We start from the raw sequence: 8143 nt of genomic DNA, 5'->3' as shown, positions 1-8143 counted from the left end.
TAACATACAGTTTCTTATCTGTAGGCTAGAATTATATCAGTTTAAGTTGGCCACATTCATTAACTAAGGCTGTTCAGCAGTTATTCTGGATGTTGTTTGACACATCAGGAAAATAAATTATTACAGGTTCTTTTTAGATTAATGTTTTTAAGGGGCCTGGTTGACAAGAACAGCTTTTTTTTGTTTGTGTCTCCGTCACTTCAAAACATCTGGATGGGTCATCACTAAGTTCGGAGATCAGAGTTTGAGTTGTCGTAAACATAAAATGTGAGTGGTACTAGACATAGACAGGCTCTTTGGAGAGCCCTGGTGGAAATCTCTCTTGGTTTCTTTTTTTTTTTTTTTCCCATACAGTATAATAGGGGCTATAAATTGAAATTTTTCAACAAAATTGTATTTTGGAAAAATGTTACAAGGTTATTGGGAGTTGGGGGAAAGCAACAAAATATTCAATAATTTTATTAACAAGGGATTTTAAATTTTCCCTCTTGTGGATATGCGTAAGGTGTCATAGGAGACACATGGTTTTCCGATGACATATTTTAGTTCCAAATTAACCAAACAAAATCAGAAGTTTAAGAATTGTTTCCAAATCGATCCCAAAATTAGGGGTTCTTTCTAGGGCAAGCAAGAGAAGAGACTTTAGGGTTATGTGAGGAATTGTGTATGTCTGCAGCTGGGCCCCAGGTCAGCTGATACCAAACAAGATCATATGACTGGCAGTCAGGAGAAAAGTCCCCCACAGGTTAACGGTCTTTGTCCACTTGAAAAAAAAAAAAAAAAAAAAGGTTCAAATGAGAACTTCAAACTGATTAGGCTAAGGAGCTCAGCCTCTATTCAACACCTGAAATGCATCACTCTCTTCAAGCCCCCAAATACAAAGATGATCTCAGTAAAACTGGCCACAAAGGAATCTCAGGAATAAGTCGATCACTGAATCTCCAGAGGTTCTGAAACATTAATAGAGAAACAATATTTGGAATCCAACATTTTCAAAAGTGATATCAGGACTCTTAAGAGTATACTATGGAATCTATATAATATCCCCAATATACCATGAACTCCTTCACTCTCCCCACTCAGTTTCAAATGTCTGCAATTCCCAGTGAGCATCTGCTTCATGTGCCCATTAATACGTCTCAAGGAAAGACAGCCTAAATTCCAGCCACTGATCTGCACTCAGTGGCTCTTCACTTGGGCAACTCAATACAGTGGCTTCAGCCTAAGTCACAGAAGGCTTCATTCATTTGTGCTCCAGATTGAAAAGTGACAAATATGATCTTCAAAGGACATTTGTTATAATGTTTAAAATTATTACAACTTTACATTAATAAATTTGAGATGTTTTCAGATTCCAACATTAACCAACCAACATTATTTATTCTATCACACTTTATTTAATGACAGTCAACGATTCTCCTGAGCACTATCAATAGTATTGCCAGGACATAGAAAAATAAATATTTGAAAGTTTAAAAGTAAAATCATTACTACATAACCACTTCGGCAATAAGCAGAAAGTTTTTCTTTTTTTTTTTTTCTGAGTAATGTTTGGTTATCACTTCCAGTAAGAGAGCATTGAATCCAAGGTTTTCCCTCCCAGTATTTTAGAGATGACATCTTGGCATCTGTGTGGGTGTGTAACTGGCTTAAATGTAAGGATAAGCAGTTGGTCAAATTCCCCTGAGATTTACTTGTTCTTTTCAAAACATGTGTATGTGGTAGAATACATGACCTACCTCATTCAGGAGCCAGTTCCACCTTCCCCATAATCCCAGAAGGCAGTTTTTGCAGAGCTATCTAGGGGAATTTCATTGTTCATAACGATATCAGAAATATAATAAAGAATTATACATGATTTTGTATAACTTGAAGTTAAATTTTCGTAACTATTCTGTTGCATGGTCTGATCATTCAGGTGATGAATTAAAAATATTTATAGAACTCCATTACTAGGAATATATCCTATCAGATCTAAAGAATCATATAAACATATGTGCATGTTTAACCATCAACTCAGTAAATTAAAATTTCTTTGTAATGCTTCTTTATTAATTGAAAGCAATGAAATCTGTTTCTGTTGCTGGCAATCTAGTATAAGTCAATACTTTTTATTCTAATCACAGCTTAATTACTAAATCTGGTCTTAATATACGTTAATACAACCAAACCAAATTGAGATAATCAAACAAAAACTGTGTAAGCTAAAGTCACCCTTGCCTCAAGGGTTTGATCTGAGTTATTAGATACATAATTGACTAATTCCTTATTGGGGGTGATATTGTATTATGGTAAAATTATTTGGCTAGCAGAAACATTAATCTAAATTTTCCATTAATCTGATCTTGGGCAACTTTCCTCATCTGTTTGGTTTTCCCTTTATAAATAAAAAAAGAATAAATTGAAGAAGTTCTGTGTTTCCTGACTGAATGAGATTCTATTGCAGAAATACTGTTATTTCATAAACTTTCCAAATGTTAATCTTTTTTCCCCCCAGCCAGAATGTCATGTTATTTGTATATTTGCACTAATTTTCCAAATATACATAGATGTTATGGTTCTAATGAAATGTAAATTTAATTGTAAAACGTCACTTTATTTATAAATCCTTTCCCATATATTCTGATCAATATTTACCAAAAGAACAATTGCTATTATGCGAGGTCTGAAAAAAATACATATGTTAAAAATAGGGCTTCATACTCAAAGAAGTTGGAAATCGCTATGCTAGATAATTTCTACAGTCCTTTTCAGCTTTACAATTTATTTCACTAAAGTAAAAAACTTAACATCTTCATCTCTTTTTATTTCTTCCCTTCCTCCCTCCCTTTCTCGTTCTCTTCTATTTTTCCTATAAAAATGACAATGGTTTGATTTATAATAAGTGACTATATCCTCATTTAATTTCCAAATTATCCAGAAAATGGGAGTCCTGAAAATTTTCTATGGTCCTTTGAGTAATAAATCAACATATCACAGATGCCACAAAAATGAAAAATCCAAATAAAGCAAAATAAAATTGAGGGCCAAGTTGAGTAAAAGATAATCCAACTAAGAGACCACAAAGCTGTAAATGAATATTTGACAAAGCAAGATACTTTCTATAAAAGTGTTTCATTTTACTAAAAGGGAAAGAGTGCAAAGGAAAGGAATAGCTAAAGACCTAAAAAATGTAAAATATTCCTTTGTGGCATTCATAAATATTAAATGTTTCTCCAAATATATCAAATGACTAGGAAACAATGGTGCCAAAGCCAGCCATAATAGTAATAAACTATATTATGTGAGATGACATACAAAGTTAGAGGGAATTTGAGGGAAAAAACAAAGGTTTATTAAAAAAATCAATTTAAATATCCTTCTGGAGGTACATCTGTCACTCTGCTGCTCTTTCATACATTGTTTCTAAGCGTAAATAGCTCACATGCCAAATGCATGTGTATAATGCAGGACAGCAATACGGAAATTTTGGAAATAATAAGGAATACTCTGTCAGATAAGTCATAGATATCAGCATCCATAAAAGTTTCTTTATCCTCTAGATTACCTTTCTAAAAGGAAAAGTTATTATTTGTCTGCAATAAGGTATAAATATACTACATTCCAAAGAAACTCCTATAAAATAAACCTGAACAGAAAGGGAAAAACATAACAAAAGTAACTCTATTTCTATTACTTGATCCTTTACAACAGAAAAAAAAATTAACTGAGCATGTTACAGTAAGAAATTGATACTATAATATTTCTCTCCAAAGAATGGACACAAAAATTCGTAAGGTAGCCTTAATCTTCAAGAGTGTTAAAGAACATCAGAGAGCTACGAAGTCATCATGAATACCTTAGTAATGTACCTCCTGTCTTCTCAAATAGGTAAGAGTCATTTAATCTGGCACTAAAAAATCAGAAATAATGTTTTTGTTGTTTAAATACTTATGATGTTGAATAATGTGACAATTACAAATATACATATATATTTCTTCTTACAAGACTAGGATAATCATAGTGGACTCAGGCCCATCTGTGCTGAGACTCATTTACTTGTTACTGTAAAGACTTCTGGAAAAAATATTACTTATTGGGAATAAAATGGAGGATAAAGCTAGACCTACAGTCTTAATACTCTAATCAATTCCACCACCCATCCACAGCAATCCCTCCCTGAACTTTCACATAATCACATTGGTATGGTTTGGCTCTGTGTCCCCACCGAAATCTTATCTTGAATTGTACTACCATAATTCCCACATGTTATGGGAGGGACCCACTGGGAGAGAACTTGAATCCTGAGAGCGGTTTCCCCATACTGTCCTCATGGTAGTGAATGAGTCTCACAAGATCTGATGGTTTTATCAGATTTATCAGGGGTTTCCTGTTTTGCATCTTTCTCATTATCTCTTGCCACCACCATGTAAGAAGTGCCTTTCACCTCCCGCCATGATTCTGAGGCCTCCCCAGCCTTGTGGAACTGTAAGTCCAATGAAACCTCTTTTTCTTCCCAGTCTCGGGTATGTCTTTATCAGCAGCATGAAAATGGACTAATATGCGCATCAGTCTACATGGTTTATTCTAACATGTTAAGGACCACTAGAACTCTGGTGTCTATTCCAGACTCTGTATTGGTTTTCTCTAACCCAAGTCAGTAGTTCAGAGTGCTGAGAAGCTTTGGGACAATCATCAAGGAAGTGAAGATACTGTCTTTCTCTCCTTGCCTCAATCTGCAGAAAGGCTTTCCCTGACTAATAATCTAAGTCCACCTCTGCTTATCCTCCCCCAGTTTTTTCTATGACTGCATCTATAATTTAACAAACATTCATTGAGCACGTATTGTACTTATTCTGTTAAAACTGTGGGCGTACTTATTTAATGTTTGTCCGTCTCTACTAGGTTGTAAGCTCTGAGCTAGTTTATTCTCCACCAGTAGGTGGTTTTATTCTCCACCTACTGTAAATAAACAGTATGTGGGAAATTTTTATGTTTATTCAATAAGTAAACAGTAGGTGGGAAATTTGGGTTAATTTTAATTAACAAACAGTAGGTGGAGAATACTTGCTATGTATTTGGTAAATATTTATCCAAAACTGAATCTCTGAATTAATGTTTTTTAATCTTCACCTGCATCCAGGTTTTAGAGATTTTTTCCCCTTTCCTTTTCCATTATCTAGAGTGACAAGGGTGGGAGAGAAAAGGGGTGTATAATAAGAACTGCAACCAACACAGGAAGAATATTCTCCTTTCTTCCACACTTCCTTAATCCTGTGAAGGAGATGAAAGAAGGCTTTGGCAATTCTGAAAAGGCCCCCAATACCTTCCTTTCCTTTGCTAACACTCAAGGATGTCAGGCTTGCAAAGGGGAGGTTTTCAAGAGTAATCCATGTACCTTGCATTCTAGAATCTTAGGTTAATGTTTCCTTCCTATTCTGCAGAAGTCACTAAGCAGCCCTTACTTTAGCTATACATAATTTTTTCTGAGAGAGTGGAGATAAATGCAAAGTTCAGATATATATTCCTAGATAGATAGTCTAAATTTTGCTTTTCTACTTCCACACTGCTACATGCTCCCACCGGTAACATCTTCCAATAATATGGTAACCACACATCTTGTGTTGCCTGACAAAGTACTAATTTGCCCAGAACGGCGCAGTTCATACCCTGATATTTAACATGTGGTTGATTTTCACATCCTACATGAAGCTTATTTTTTAATTTCCACAAAAATAATTATTTTCTTGCTCTGATTTTTAAAATTCACAGCATATTTCTTCTCCAATAGTTAGCTGTATAAATTATGCCTCCTTATGTGGACACACCAGTCTCCTATAGGAAAAAAACTATACTGTAAAATATTCTGTATCCTCAATGCCTAACAGTGTCTTGCATACTAGGAACAAATAATTGATTTTTTGACTTTTAAGATTTTTAAAAAGACCACAAATTATAATGCGAAATAAAATTTTATCTATCTGAATCTTAATATAAGTACATTTTCATTGAGGATGTCTTAATGAAGAAGAAGAAACTCCGTCATTTGTTGTTCAAGTGGTTACCTGAAATTCATGTCAAAATTGTTGGGATTTAAAATATTTTACAAATTTTTAATCAAATTGCACAAAAGTTTTTGAATTATGAAACTGCCTGCTCACTTTCTGAGCTGTACCATTATAATTTCTAGTGTGGTATTGAGGTCTCAAAACCTAAAAGACACAGAAAACACTGGAGTCCAGTGGCCATATAACCAGACTTCCTTCCAAAGAAACCTTAGAGATATTTTGTGAAACTCTTAGGATTCATAAAACACACTCTGAAACTCAGAGTTTCAATCAATAAATAGCTATAATATCCTGAGCTAAGGGTCTAAATGCTCAAAAGCTAGAAAAAGTAATCAAAGCTTGATAGACGTGGTTTGGCTGTGTCCCCACCCAAGTCTCATATTGAATTGTAGTTCCCATAATCCCCATGTGTTGTGGAAAGGACCCTGTGGGAGATAATTGAATCGTGGAGGCGGTTTTCCCCCACGCTAGTCTCATGATAGTTCATGATAGTAAGTAAGTTCTCACAAGTTCTAATGGTTTTATAAGGTGCTTCCCACTTCACTCGGCTTTCATGCTTCTCTTTTGGCTGCCCTGTGAAAAAGGACATGTTTGTTTCTCCTTTTTCCATGATTGTAAGTTTCCTGAGGCCTTCTCAGCCATATGGAGCTGTGAATCAATAAACCTCTTTTGCTTATAAATTACCCAGTCCTGGGCAGTTCTTTATAGCAGCATGAGAATGTACTAATGCAAAGCTCATAGATGAAAAGACTTCTGAGATTCCAAAAACAAACAAACAAACAAAAAAATGGAGGACAATTGATTCATCTTACTTAATAACCAACAGATGTAAATACACTGGACATTCTAAATCTATATGACGTGAAGGTAGAAAACTATTCATTTTTGAACATGATAAAAGTTTCCATTCCTCCCTGGATTTATAAGAATTAAAAAGGAATACAATTTAGCTAAATATTTGTCTGTCTTTTCTGTCTCACCTTTAGTGTTCTGGTTTCCAATTGCTATTCTAGGTTGTCATAGCAACCAAATGCTATTTTCAATAAGTTTTAGTAGAAAACCTGTTTGGAACACGTAATTTATTATAAGTGGAATGCATTCAGTTGGCTGCATGTGTGACAGATTCTTCTATTTTATAAGAAATTATATGATCATATTATCCTTGGTGACTACTACTTCTTAACTCTTTTATAACAAAATAACCCTTAAATTTTATAGACAATAACAGGAATTACTTCATTGCAGATATGCCTGTAGCCAATCCAAAGGGTTAACTGGGGTTTAGGTTTAGTCTCTTCCAGCCCAGTACAGACAATCTTCATAATCAACATATTGTTTTGTCTAAAATATAGATTTATCATATATTCAGTATTCTAATTTTTAAAATTTTCTTCCGATATTAATAGGAATATACTTGCAGAAAATCTAGTGCAAAATTAGAAAAAAATGCTTAATGTGACCATCAGAAGGTCCTATTAAAAAAACATGCTCAGGCTTTTACATATTCTTCTGCTCTAAAGCTTTTAATTACACTCTGGACTACAGAACAAATGTTGCACTTCTTTGTCCCTCATTTGTGGCCCTTCAAATTCTGACCTTCTTTATCTTCTGTACTTCATGTCTGCAACCTGCTTTCATAAATCAGCCAGCACCACCGAGTGACTGTCTTATGTTTTCTTACCACACTGGGCGCCTCTATAATTTTCTCCACCTTTGCAATGCCTGGCTCTTATGTTATTAGTCTCCTAAAACTCTCTCTTCTTTTCTCAAATAAGCCACATCAGGCCACTTTCTTTCTTTCCTTTTCCAGATGGATAAAACTTATTCATTTAGTACTTGAATAAAATCTACCTTCTGGAACTGTTCATACTATTTAATTTTTCAAATTACTTAGCTGCTCACATGTACTTATTTTGCCTTTTCAACAAGAAGGTAAGTTCACCCAGAACAAGGACCATGTCTGGTACATCATTTTCCAACTTAACACCAAAGTTGTCTATTTTATTTAATAAAGTTTCTTTGCAGAGCCTTCACTGCAGAAGTTTTGTTCTACCTCTTTTTTTTTTTTTTTTTTTTTGAGGCAGAGCCTCGCGCTG

This window comes from Papio anubis, chromosome 4 (genome assembly GCF_008728515.1).
Source record: "Papio anubis isolate 15944 chromosome 4, Panubis1.0, whole genome shotgun sequence".
Lineage (NCBI taxonomy): Eukaryota > Metazoa > Chordata > Mammalia > Primates > Cercopithecidae > Papio > Papio anubis.
Note: the sequence above shows the minus strand (reverse complement) of the source record.